Genomic DNA, 14,279 nt, shown 5'->3' with positions numbered 1-14,279 from the left:
AGTCGTATCAAATTCCCCATGCTTGAACTTTTACTCGTCCTCGATGTAAAACCAAAGAACACAATGAAAAAGCATACCAACACCACTCAAACTCAAAGACATGGTAGAAAAAATGACAGACAACAAGACCGCTCACTTCCCTCTCACGCCCTCCAAAACACCCTCAAAAGTGTAATCATTTCCACCGCCTAGCAAAGAGTAACAAACCCACATCCTCAAAAGACAAAAGAGCAAAGTAACAATAATTAGTGACGGTAGTCACCACAAAACAAAGAATAGAAAACAATGCTACGCCCCTTATCGCTCCATCCTAACCAAAAATTCACATGGCTCACAACAAAAACCAACTAGCCATGTGTATAATCCTAGACACCTCTACTCCACTCACTAGCACAAAACCAACAACCGCCATAGCAAGGTGCAACCAACAACAACATAGCACCGCGGTTCTCCTCACCTTAGCCACTAGTCCTACCCAACCGACCTTCTTTAACACCCTTCTTATGACGCCACACCAAAAACAGGACACAAAAATTAGTGTGAAATGGATTATTTTTTTTCCTAAATCTCTCATTTTGCCTAGAGCGCCCGCCCTTGCGGGTTTTCACTCTAGCTATTTTCCTCACACTACTCTCGTGGCACGCATCTCAATTCTTCATTTTACCCGGAGCGCCCTTTCGGGTTTTCACTCCGTCCTCGGCCACTTTTCCCATTTTTGCCTAGGCGCCCTTTCGGGTTTTCACCTAGCCGGGTACTTCTTTTTTGTTTTTCCATTTTTTTCATTTTTTTTCGTTTTTTCTGTTTTTTTTTTTTTTTTTTTTTTTCAAACTCAAAGCAAATTAAATTACAAGTGATGGACTAAAATATGTACAATAGTGAATATACCCCTCCCCATGCTTGAACTCAACATTGTCCCCAATGTTGTACGGGAACACAAAAGAAAAGGGAAGGGACATACCACTAGCTAGGAAGGAGGAGACCCGAAGCGACGGGTCTGTCGGGCTCTAGCACGAGCCTCTCTGTCAAGACGTCTCTTAGCCAACTCCGCATAGAAAGAGGCCCCAGGGGCTTTGTAAGACCCCGGATACATGGCCTGAAACATGTCACTCATCGCCCGATGAAGTGCCAAATACTCACTGGTCGCATCATGAACACGCTCAATCTCATCCCGCAATTCCTCTAACTCAAGCTCTACATGGTCTCTCCAAGCAAAGATCACCAAACGCCTCCCTACCACTACTACCTTCACCATCAGGAGCCTCCTCGTCGTCATCATGCTCAGGTTCCTCCGAACCATCAGCCTCCGCCATCACCAAATCCGTACTAGCAACTCCAGTAGTACTCTTCTTTTTTGAGGTGACTAGAACAAGCAGCTCCGGAGGGTCCATGGGAATGAATAGATCGCTGTGACACGGTCCCACTGGAATCAGCATTCCCTCCGGGCGAGGTAGTCTCAAGTAAGCTGTCTTCTCAACAGTGCCTAACTGTAAAGCATATGCCTCCTCCTCACAAGCAATGCGTCCCAACATCTGCATATGGCGACACATGGACTCAATGTTCATAGAAGAGATCCCGCGGACTTGATCTCTAAGGTCCATCTCATACCCCAAATGAGTAGCAATTAGTGTCACCATTCCTCCCATAGCAATCTTACCAGTCTTCGCCCCCCGAATATCAATGCACATTTGAACAAATTCACCCACCCAATCTGGCCGACCCACTCCTTCCGGGCCCATACCCCACAACATTTCAATCTCAGGCCGGGTAATATTGGTAGGTTCCCCTTGGCACAAGAATGTCATGGCAAGGACACGGTGAGTAAAGCGAAAGGCCGGGTGAGGTATCCTGGAACTTTTCTGAGTGTGACCATCATTACACTGATGAGTAAGTGCATACCAAAACTCATTCGTAGCTGCCCAAGAACACCCAGCCCAACTCTCCGTATCAGCTCTTGGGGCTACACCAAATATTTCCCTCAAAGTAGGATAGGATAAAACGGTTTCTTTGTTCATTAACCAAATTTAATGCTAGGGGGTCACTCTCGTGCACCCGCTCAACGGTGCATAAGAATTCCAGGGTTAATCTCTTATACGTGTCGGCCTTCTTATTCAAAAACTCACTCAACCCAGCCCGTTCTAACAATACCTCAACCGCCTCAAGGACTCCCAACTGTCTCAATGCCTCTCTTTCAAGAAATTTGGTTACGCGGATGGTTCTTTTGGGAAGTATAAGGGCTCTCCAAGTATTTTTGTTGAACCTCGCCGAGTACATCCCATATAATCGACAATAGACGGTTGGCACTAGCACGTGAGGTACTAGTGCTTTGGCCTTTGGGGTAGGTTTTGTAGCTTTTCGAGGTGGGTTTTTTCGTTTTGTGGTCATTTTACGGACTGTCGAACCCGCAACAAAAATACAAAGCAATAATAACACACTCCCAACACTAATTCAAAGAGCTCCAACACAAAGAACTCCAACGATACAACAAGAATAACGCAAGAATAAATTCACAACAACTCAATCTAACAAAGACTCACGACAACTCCCTTGTAATTCCGAAATTCACACCTATCAACAACACAAAGAACCCAAGAAACACACTCAGCAACTCCAACAACAACTCACGACAGCCACTACCTTACTCGCGACAAAACCCGACACCTAAACCTTACGACGGTTCAACAACAATTCCAAAGAAAAGGACTCACAATGCTCGACTTAAACAATGAAACCAGAATTTATGCAAAGAGGTAGAGCATGAAATTATGATGACTTACAGACCAATCAAAGCCGCTTGAAATCGACGCACAAGACTCAACTCAGCACCCCAAAATCGTCAATTGAAGCATCAATTTTCGAGTTCAAAAATTAGGGTTTGTGAAACCCAGATTTCCGCCCCAAATTCAGCAGTACACAGACGAAAATTCAGCAATAATGGATCAAACTTACACGAATTGGGGGAGAAATTGTCGAGTTGGCTGCAATTTCAGAATTAGGGTTAGAAAACCCCCAATTTCGCGGACCAATTTCAGCAACAAGGGGACGAATTTTTCGAAATATCAATGGATGAACACGAATTTCGCACCAGATTCAGCAGTACTGGGACGAATTTGTTGTTGAAATCATAGTGAATGAACACGATTTGGGAATTGCAGCTATAATCCCCAATTTTTCAGAAATTAGGGTTACAAAACCCCAAATTTTCGAACCAAATTGCACAATGAATGAAACCGACACAATTGATACAACTTTCTTTATTTTGTGATTTATTGAGCAGTAATTTGTGAGAGAAATTTGGAAATAAGATGAATTTGTATGAGAGTTATTTGAGTTTTAGGAAACAGGAAGAAGAAAGGAAAGGGAATTTGTCGAAGGATAGGATTAGTACCTGATGTGAATGTAAAGTGTGTCTTGAGTGGGAGTCGCGCGCGCGTCAGATGCGCATAGGGTGAATGTAGAGCGCGCAATAGAGACTGTCTCGTGTGTTTTACTGCGTATGCGCGACCAATTAATGCGACTGAGGCACACTTTACATTCACGACTTGTATTTCTCTCTTTCTCCGTCTTGAAGCATTGTTCGTCATTCATATTACATATAATAAACCGTCAAAATAAAATTAATTAAAACAAGTAATAAAAAGAAACATAATAAAATTTCTAACTACTAATTAAACCAAATAAATTAACTAATTATAAAAACTAAAGAAATATTACAAAGAAAAAGGATACAAAACCCCGGGTTGCCTCCCGTTAGCGCTTTTGTTTATAGTCGTTTGCTCGACTTAGTGGTGAAATTAATCTTCATAAATGGGGTCGTAGAGATCCAGTGACTCTACCACCTCAATCTCGACATCATCATGATAGGGCTTCAGTCTTTGCCCATTTACTTTTAGCACTTTATCCGTCGTCGGATCTCGTACCTCAACTGCACCATGAGGATAAACATTAGTAATTATAAGTGGACCGATCCAACGGGATTTCAACTTACCTGGAAATAGACGAAAGTGGGATTGGAACAAAAGGACTTTTTGACCAACTTTAAAGTCCCGTCTCAATATCATCTTGTCATGCCAAGCTTTCGTTCTTTCTTTGTAAGTAGCTGCATTATCATATGATTCAAGTCGGAGTTCTTCCAACTCTTGCAATTGCAATTTCCGATGCAACCCCGCGTCATCCAAGCTCATATTAAAGCTTTTTATTGCCCAATATGCTTTATGCTCCAATTCTACAGGTAAATGACACGCTTTCCCAAACACAAGTCGATAAGGTGACATACCAATTGGGGTTTTATAGGCCGTTCGATATGCCCATAATGCATCATCTAATCTCAAGCTCCAATCCTTCCGATTAGGATTCACCGTCTTCTCAAGGATAGACTTGACTTCTCTATTGGACACTTCACTTGTCCATTGGTCTCATGGATGATATGCCGTGGAAACTTTATGAGTAACGCAATACTTTTTGAGCAAAGCACTAATTGTCTTGTTGACAAAATGAGTTCCACGGTCACTTATCAAGGCCTTTGGAATTCCAAATCGAGCAAATATGTTAGCCTTGATAAAATCCGCCACCACCTTGGAGTCATCGGTCTTAGTGGGAATAGCCTCCACCCACTTAGACACATAATCTACCGCCAACAATATGTAAAGATTTCCATATGAACTTGGGAAAGGACCCATGAAATCGATCCCCCAAACATCAAAAATCTCACAGTTAAGCATGTAACTTTGCGGCATCTCATTCTTTCGGGAAATATTGCCTACTCTTTGGCAATTGTCACAAGTTTGACAAAATCCATGAGCATCTCTAAACAAAGAAGGCCAATAAAACCCACAATCTAGCACTTTTCTCGCAGTTCTTCTTGCACCAAAGTGGCCACCGCAAGCATGTGAGTGGCAAAATATAAGGATAGAGGCCATCTCATTCTCCGGTATACACCTCCTTATGATTTGGTCGGAACAATGCTTCCACAAATAAGGCTCATCCCACACATAATACTTCGCATCACTACGAATCTTGTCTTTTTTAGATTTGGAAAAACCTTGTGGAAATTGCGAAGAGCAAAGAAAATTTACAAGATTGGCATACCATGGCTCTACGGATCGAATAGCGAACAAGCTCTCATCAGGAAATAATCCTTTCACCGGATTTTTCTCATGTGGATTTGCATCAACATCCACTAACCTGCTCAAATGGTCCGCTACAACATTTTCTGCTCCCTTCTTGTCTTTCACCTCCAAATCAAATTCACTAAGCAATAGAATCCATCTTATCAATCTCGGCTTAGATTCTTTCTTCGCCATCAAGTGGCGCAATGCTGCATGATCTGAAAATACCACCACTTTCGTACCAAGTAAATAGGACCGGAATTTTTCCAAAGCAAAAACAATTGCTAGAAGTTCCTTCTCAGTTGTGGTGTAATTTCGTTGTGCTTCATTTAGGGTCATGGATGCATAATGAATAACATGGGAAGCCCTCCCATTCTTTTGACCCAACACCGCTCCCAAAGCATAATCACTCGCGTCACACATGATCTCAAAGGGAAGAGACCAATCCGGTGCTTGAATAATTGGAGCGGAAGTAAGCCTACCTTTCAACTCATCAAAAGCCTCCTTACAAGCCTTGTCAAAGATGAAATCTGTGTCCTTTTGCAGCAGCTTGCATAAGGGTGAAGCGATCTTAGAAAAATCTTTAATGAACCTGCGGTAAAAACCTGCATGACCAAGAAAAGATCGAACTTCGCGAACATTAGTAGGGTAAGGTAGAGACGAAATAGTATCAATCTTAGCTTTATCTACCTCAATACCTCTCGAAGACACAACATGTCCAAGTACTATACCTTGTTCCACCATAAAGTGACACTTCTCAGAATTCAAAACAAGGTTAGTATCAATACAGCGCTTAAGAACAAGAGATAAATGGTGTAAACAAGTATCAAAAGAATCACCATGCACCGTAAAATCATCCATAAATACCTCAATGAAGCGTTCAACATACTCGGAAAATATGCTAACCATACATCGCTTGAAAGGTAGCGGTGCATTACAAAGTCCAAAAGGCATACGTCGATACGCAAAGGTACCAAAAGGACAAGTAAATGTGGTTTTCTCTTGATCCTCAGGGGCAATAGCTACTTGAAAATACCCCGAATACCCATCTAGAAAGCAATAATAAGCCTTACCCGCTAGTCTTTCGAGCATTTGGTCAATAAAGGGAAGAGGAAAATGGTCTTTTCTAGTTACCGCATTCAACCTACGATAATCTATACAAACCCTCCACCCGTTTTGGATCCTAGTAGGTACAAGCTCACCATCTTTGTTCTCAACTACGGTCACCCCAGACTTTTTAGGGACTACTTGGGTAGGACTCACCCATTTACTATCAGAAATAGGATAAATCATACCTACTTGAAGCAATTTGAGAACTTCTTTCTTCACTACCTCCATCATAGGAGGGTTCAATCGACGTTGTGGTTGTCTTACCGGTTTAGCATCATCTTCTAGCAAAATCCGGTGCATACAAGTACTTGGACTAATGCCCTTGATGTCGGCAATAGTCCAACCAATAGCTAATTTGTTCTCCACAAGTACATCTTTCAACCTTGCTTCTTGTTCCTCGGTGAGCTTACTAGAGATGATAACAGGAAGTGTTTCTCCCTCACCAAGGAAGATATACTTCAAATGCTCAGGTAGAGCCTTAAGTTCTACCACAGGTGCCTGCAAAACAGATGGCAACAATTTCTCCGAAGGAACAGTTAATGGCAATTTAGTATTAAAATCCAAAGGAAGCTCCTCCAACTTATGTAAATCGGCCACAACCTCCTTCAAGTTAGCAGAAAAAACATATTCTATCTCTTGACCATCCACACTATTTTCCAAAGCTACCTGCAACTCATCATCACCATTAAAACCAAAGAAATCTTGGGCCAAAGGGTCAATAATGTCAATAAAATTCAAAGAGTGGTAATCATCAAGATATTTCATAGCATCATAGATGTTAAACTGCACCACTTGACCACTAGACTCCATAGTCATAGACCCACTAGATACATCAATCTTAGTGCTAGCAGTTTTCAAGAATGGCCTACCTAACAAAATAGGAGCCGCATGTTTATCATGTTCCATGTCTAGCACATAAAAATCAGCAGGAAAGATAAGATTATCAACCAAAACAAGCACATCCTCGACAATCCCTTTCGGGTAGACATTCGATCTATCAGCTAACTGGATAACAACACTAGTAGCATGTAGAGGACCAAGTTTCATAGATTCATATAAGGAGTAAGGCATCACATTAATAGAAGCTCCTAAATCTAGCATGGCCTTTTGAATCTTAGTGTTTCCAATGATGCAAGGGATAGTGAACATGCCCGGATCGCTACACTTAGTGGGTAATTTTCTTTGAAACATAGCGGATACATGTTCACTAACCTTCACTTTCTTCACCCCTTTCAGCTTGTTATTCCTTTTAATAGTACACAACTCCTTTAAGAATTTTGCATATTTAGGAATACTTTTCAAAAGATTAAGAAGGGGAATGTTTACCTCACACTTCTGGAATACCTCATAAATGTCTTTGTCATGCTCAAAGTGGTGAGTCCTCTTAAGTGCATCAGGAAAGGGTACCTCCGGTTCCACCACCGGTATAGAAGAGGGAATTTGCTCCTTCTCCTTAACAACAGAAGCTTCTTCACCTTCCTTGATCACTATCTCTTCCTCTATTTCATGAATCATCGGTTCCTTGGCTTTTCTTTTCACTTTCTCAGCCTCCACTAGTTGTCTCCCATTTCTCAAAGAGACTGCGCTCACATTCTTTGGATTCACCACCGTTTGAGATGGTAATGCATTAGAATCTCTAGCCTCCAACCTATTAATTGCGTGCTTGACTAACCTGATTTTCAAGATTCTTAAAATTTTGCTTATTATCTGCTCTATCTTGAGTTACACTAAGAGTAAGAGCCCGAATCATATCCTCCGTGGACATTGATGAACTCGGTGGTGCTTGTTCAGCTGCTTGTTGAGGTACTTGTTGATTAAATTGTTGTCCTTGTGGTCTTTGGAGAAACTGACCTCTAGGAGGGCCAGACGATGAACCGGCTTGAGAATTTCCCCAACGAAAGTTAGGGTGAGCCTTCCATCCTTCATTATAGGTCTTGGAATATGGATCCAATTTCCTGTTATTTGTAGTACTCTCCCAAACACCATTCACTTCTTCTTGGCCATTTTCTCGCAAGTAAGGACACAAATCATTAGGGTGACCCTCGCAGCGCATATGCCACAAACAAGAGCCATCCTGTCTCCCCGGATAACATATCACGGAGAGTGGAAACAATATTATCAACCTTTTCCTCTAAACCAGGACTAACACCCATAGCATTCACTCCTCTTCGTGATGGTTTCCTCTCAAACTGTCTAGAGGTCTCAAATAGCTCAAAATAACCTCCCAAGCCTCATCTGGATTTTTGTTGGCTATGTTTCCTCCACAAGCAGAGTGAATCATGCGACGGTCATCTTGGTTCAGTCCACCACAAAAATACATAATGAGATCCTGATCAGAGTAACCATGGTAAGGGCAACTAGCACAGAGCTTCTTAAATTTCTCAAGATACTCATACATAGTTTCCCCGTCTTGTTGTTCAACATTACTGATGGCTCTTTTCACCGAGATGATCGAGAAGGAGGAAAATATTTCTCCAAGAACGCCTTCTTCATACCTACCCAAGTAGTGATACTTCCCGGTGGGAGATAGTTTAACCAGTCTCTCGCATTGTCCTTCAAGGTGAAAGGAAATGCTCTCAATTTCAACTGCTCGTCAGTAATAGCAGGTGGCTTCATACCAGTGCACACAATATGAAAGTCTGAAAGATGCTTATTCGGATCCTCAATGCTCATACCACTGAAACTTGGTAATTGATGTATCAAACCAGATTTCAGTTCAAAAGTGACTCCATCATCCAATGCTGGAAAAGTGATGCACAATGGTTGAACGTTAAGATTTGGAGCTGTGAGCTCCCTTAGAGTGCGGGTTTCTCTAGCCATATTCAAAGGTTCAGGTTGTTCAGAAATTTCAGAATATTCAGAGTCTGAATGTAGATCGTCGAACTCACTGCCTTCAGGAACAGCCACTATTGCACCTCGTTTGTTCTTTCGTAACCTGAAAAGAGTATGCTCAATCTCTGGATCGAAAGGCTCGAGATTCAGGTTAGAAATACGAGTATTATGCATAAACCTACACTAAAACACAAAAATAATTAATGCCAATTCCCCGGCAACGGCGCCAAAATTTGACAGGCTAAAGTCGTATGCCTCAAATTAACAATTTATATCACTTAAATCCAAATACTAAACAGTAGTAAAGCGGAAATAAGGGTCGAACCCAAGGGAATCAGATTAACAATTTATGCAAATTAGAATGTAGGAAAAGTCGATCTCTAATGTAATTAAAGATCGTAGTAACAAAAAGGGGGGATTTGAGTTGATTTTCTAACAAACTAAGATTAAAAGCTAATGCAAATTGAGTAATAAAACTAATGACTTTCGGTGTATCAAATGATTTAAAAGGGTCTTAGAGCCAAGCATATATCCACACTCAATAACAATTGATCACTGTAAGACGGTTTCAATTACTAATCTTGATTACTCTATCGTGAATGACAAATTCCAATTCTCCTTAAGAATAATTAATTAAAACGAATCCCGTTCTTAATCAACCCTAACTGTTAAACAACCTTAACAATCCAGTTCAAGATTTAATTCAACAAAGAAAGAATATAAAATAGAGAACTCGATAGAGAATAAATAATGCATACAATCCAGTTGCACTTTAGATATTTATGTGAATCGCTTCTAAGTACTAATATCAACGTATCCTGTTCAATATTAATTCCTAGTCACTAGCGTAGAGTTAATCAATAAATCCTATTCAATTAACAATACTAACAATAGAATGAAGAAATCAATCACTAGTTGTACACCTAGCAATAATCAATCGACATTCATAAAATTAATAACTAAGCAATTCACAATAATCAAGACGAGAAATTAAAACATTCAAACTCACAATCGTATTATGAGCGCTTCAATTGCTTGAATCCAAGAAGAAAGATTAGTTACACATCGTCTGCTAAAAACAATAAGAGGGTTTCTCTTCTCAAAGTTCTGTCAATCTTTTCTAAAACTAAAAATAATAAGTTATATAGTAATAAGGTAAATAATTAAAGTAGGAAATAAAGTACTAAAAATAATAATAATAATAATAAAATTCATCGGAACAAACCGAGTCAAATAAGGAAACAAAACACAAGCCTTTAACTGGACGCTGAAACAAAGCACGCGCACAGGTCGCGCCTCGGTCGCGCACAAGTCGCGCACAGCTCAAATGTAGGTTGAACGCAGGTCACGCATAGCTGCTGCCGCTGCCCTTTTCTTTTGATTTATGCGCGCTCAATTAGCGCACTTTAAGCGCACACGTCTCATGTATCTCCATAGGTATCCGGGCCTATCTCTCCTCGGACTTGGACTCCGTTCTAAACTTGTAAAACCGGCCCAATAGCTAACCAAAGCTCACTAACAAATAACCTGCAATTAAGCTTCATAATACTACTCCAAGCCATTAAAACCATACTAAATCGCTCCAAATAACTACGACTAAATGAGTCGTATCAGAAACCATAGGAGTATGGGGTTCCAATTCCATACCTTTGAAAACATGTTTGGTTCATTAGAAAAATAAACATGAAGAATGGAGTTTGAATCCATGGGGAGGAGGTGGGTATGAGATTCCAATGGGTTTGGGTGGAATCAGAATCCATCAGGATTCTAACTCCATTCCAAAACACCCCAACTAAACACTAGAATGACTAGAATCCATTCCATTCCATTCCAAACCTCCCAACCAAACACCTCCTAAAGATAATTAAAAAAAATCTATATATGCAGCAAGATGTCATCATGAACTCCTCATCATAAACATCACCAATGGAACATCTTGCAACAATTTATAAGCTTGAATGTTTTAATCCTTTTATAAGCCAACGCAAATTGAGAAAGACAAGAGAATTAGATTATAACTAGGTTTGATGTCCGGTTCTGTTCGGGGCTTCGGGCTTCCTTTACTTATCGTCAAATTTTATTTTCTAGGAAATAAAACTACGCTAGACTTGCTTAAATCATATGTTTACTATTTAAACTGAAATGTAGAATTTATCAAAAGATTTTGACACATTCACTACTCCGTTGTTAATATTATTACTTTGACGACATCTCATGTTAATACTATTACATTCATCACTCCTCTTATTATTGTCGTTTCTTTGACTACTCACGCAACTTTTACAGTTATATTTATATCCGTTAATTTATCAAACTCATACTTAAATAAATATTTTTTTCTTCTTAAATCGAATTCTTAGCTAAGTTTTAATACTTTATATATCCTTTGTTCCTAATGTTATTTTCATTATATTAGTTGTGCCTATTGTTACTTTCAGTACTCTTGTCGTTATTATCGTTTATTTCACTACTCTCGCATTTAATAATGTTAATTTTCCTACACCTGTTGTTGTTACTATTACTTTTACCACTCTCGCCGTATTATCGTTTATTTCACTACTCCCGCATTTACTAATGTTAATTTCTTCAAATTCACTATATGACTAGATAATAGATTCCGCAATATGTTGAAATTTTATTAGTAGTGTAAAGACGATTCATACACCAAGTGTAACCGTATCATCTTTGTTGAGGTCTCTTCCCATATGTGTGTGAGAGGCATTATCTCACATCGGTAGAATAATAGTGAAGGGCTAGTTTATAAGTTAGTAGGCTACACCTCATATCACCCATTGGTTTTAGGATGGAACCTCACTTACTAATGGGCCGGTCTCATGCACCTAATTCTATAAACCCACTGCAGAACACTCAACAAGTAAGAGAAGCAAATGACTTGTGCACAATATCAATGTTTAACTACTTAGCGCGCAAATATAAAATGTATCAAAACAGAAGGTCGAGTATTGTTTCACAGATGTACTGCAATTCGTAAGTGAGAATGCCTATATGAATTACAATGCCTATAGAAGGGAGTATAAATGAAGAATAATAATTATGAATAATCTACGAGTACAAAATATTGGAGAATGATATAAAACATAAAAAATAATAATTCGTTCTAGGCATACAAAGCTAAGGGACTGCCAAGGACGAAAAAGTAGATGCTACGACAACACGAATTCTCGCAAATCAAACAACAAGAGGAATGAGTAGTGAGTGACATAATTATTGGAGGTTGAATAAGAAAATAATAGTATTCTCTTCTTCATGGGAAGGACCTCAAATCACGGGCTCCATATCCTTTGGACAACACCAAACTCTCTGAATATGTTTCTAGTTCTATATAGTAACTCAATGATCTTTTGAACTCTTGTACTTCACATTTAGCTATATTATAAGCCTGCTTCCCCAAAACAAAATACCCGTCATCACTCTCACAATAGAATATCTTTTTCTTTGAACGATCAATCCCCTCGAATGTTTTATAACCAGCCCAATTTGATTCTCCCGAAAACCACATAGTCCATGACTCCTTTTCGTTGTCCTGTTCTAGTACCCATATGGTTGAAGTTACCAAGGAAATGCTGAAAACCGCTAGTGACTCCCCAAGAAGAAACAGGAATCGTAGTGAGCCTTTTTCATCCCAAGTAAATGGCAGTTTCGAAAAGGTTATTTTTTCACTATCAAAGTCGAAGCAACCAAGATGAGTTAAATCAATCCTGTTTTTATCAATTTGTCCAAGCCAGTATGCGGACCCTCGAAAGAAAATAGCATTTCGTAGCGAATAAAATGGTCCAACCCTACCTATTCTGTATGGATAACTCATATTGAGGCAATCATTTCTGACGGTCCACTGTTGATTACTGAGTGTATAAACTGCAACGTGCGTCTTTGTAGTCTCTTCAGCCCAACAATCTTCGATTGCAATCGCGATCACTTTATAATCCTTACTAACAGAGTCGAACCCAAACACATATAAAGAACCCTTGAGCGAAAAAGGAGACATCGGGCAAGTGGGAAGTATCAAAGATTTGCGAATACAAGGGTTCCACAATCTCAATTCTTGCTGGTGTAAAGGAGGACCGTCCTTTCTATTAACAAGGAACAACCCGTAACAACCAGCTATCATATGGTATGAGTATGAATCAGGTTTCCTAAAAATACGACAGGTGTTTCGAAGAGTTTCAGCCTCACGAACTGTCACCAAGCACCCTTCACGATGGCCTCGCAAACCCTCGAGGGCTAGCAATAATTTATCATTTCCATAATTTATTTTGCAACGTTGAAGATGAATTAAAACAAAATTAGGGTCATCGATTATGGAGCACCAAGATTTACATACGCACCTGAATCTTACTAGAGTTTTAGCAGGCAACGTTGTGAAAATATGAGTCCAAACTTCGGGTGGAACGTACTTAAATTCGGGTATATGAGGCAAATGTTCGGGAGTGTCTGACAATGTTTCTGGTATGAGCCGCAAATTTGTTGAAGTTTTGTTCTTCTTCCTTCTCTTCATCGTCTCCACAACACTAGGTTCTCGAGTAAGTAGCAAGAATTAGATGATAAGCGATCAGGAGTTTGCACTGCACGAAGGGCTTGCAGTATACTCCTCCTATCCATCCTTTTTTTCCCCTTCGAAGTGGGCACGGAGATTAAGGGTGGGAGTATAATATTAATAAATATATGAGTGGGGTTTGGTAATTGGAGAGAGGTATGAATAATTATGATTAAATATTAATAAAGGAGATGGGTGGGGTTTGTTATTGGAGAGAGGTAGGAATAATTAGAATTAAATATTAATAAAGTATATAGTGGGGTTTGATGAGTGGGAAGAGGTAAGAGTATAATATTAATAAAAACTTTCTCAAAAAGGAAAGGGAAGAAAACCTGAATAATCCGTTTTAAGAAATATGGAAGAAAAGAGTGGATAGGAGGGAGTATATATAAGTACGTCGGATTCGTACCCGTCTCAATTTTAAATGAGTCATTATTCCTGGGCCCTAATTCGAACGTGCTTCAATCATATAAATGCATCAATTGCCCTAACCCATACCTAGAGACTAGAGACTAGAGTCCTAGTAGACTATAAACACAAAAAACGTATTTATGAAATATTTCGATAATATTTTATCAAACAAACAGGCCATTATGAGATATTTGATATGGATATTATTATTTTGTCGGGCCCTCGCCCAATCCCCTATTTACTAAGGCTATGTTTGGCAAAACTAT

This window comes from Silene latifolia, chromosome 6 (genome assembly GCF_048544455.1).
Source record: "Silene latifolia isolate original U9 population chromosome 6, ASM4854445v1, whole genome shotgun sequence".
NCBI classification, from domain to species: Eukaryota; Viridiplantae; Streptophyta; class Magnoliopsida; order Caryophyllales; family Caryophyllaceae; genus Silene; species Silene latifolia.
Note: the sequence above shows the minus strand (reverse complement) of the source record.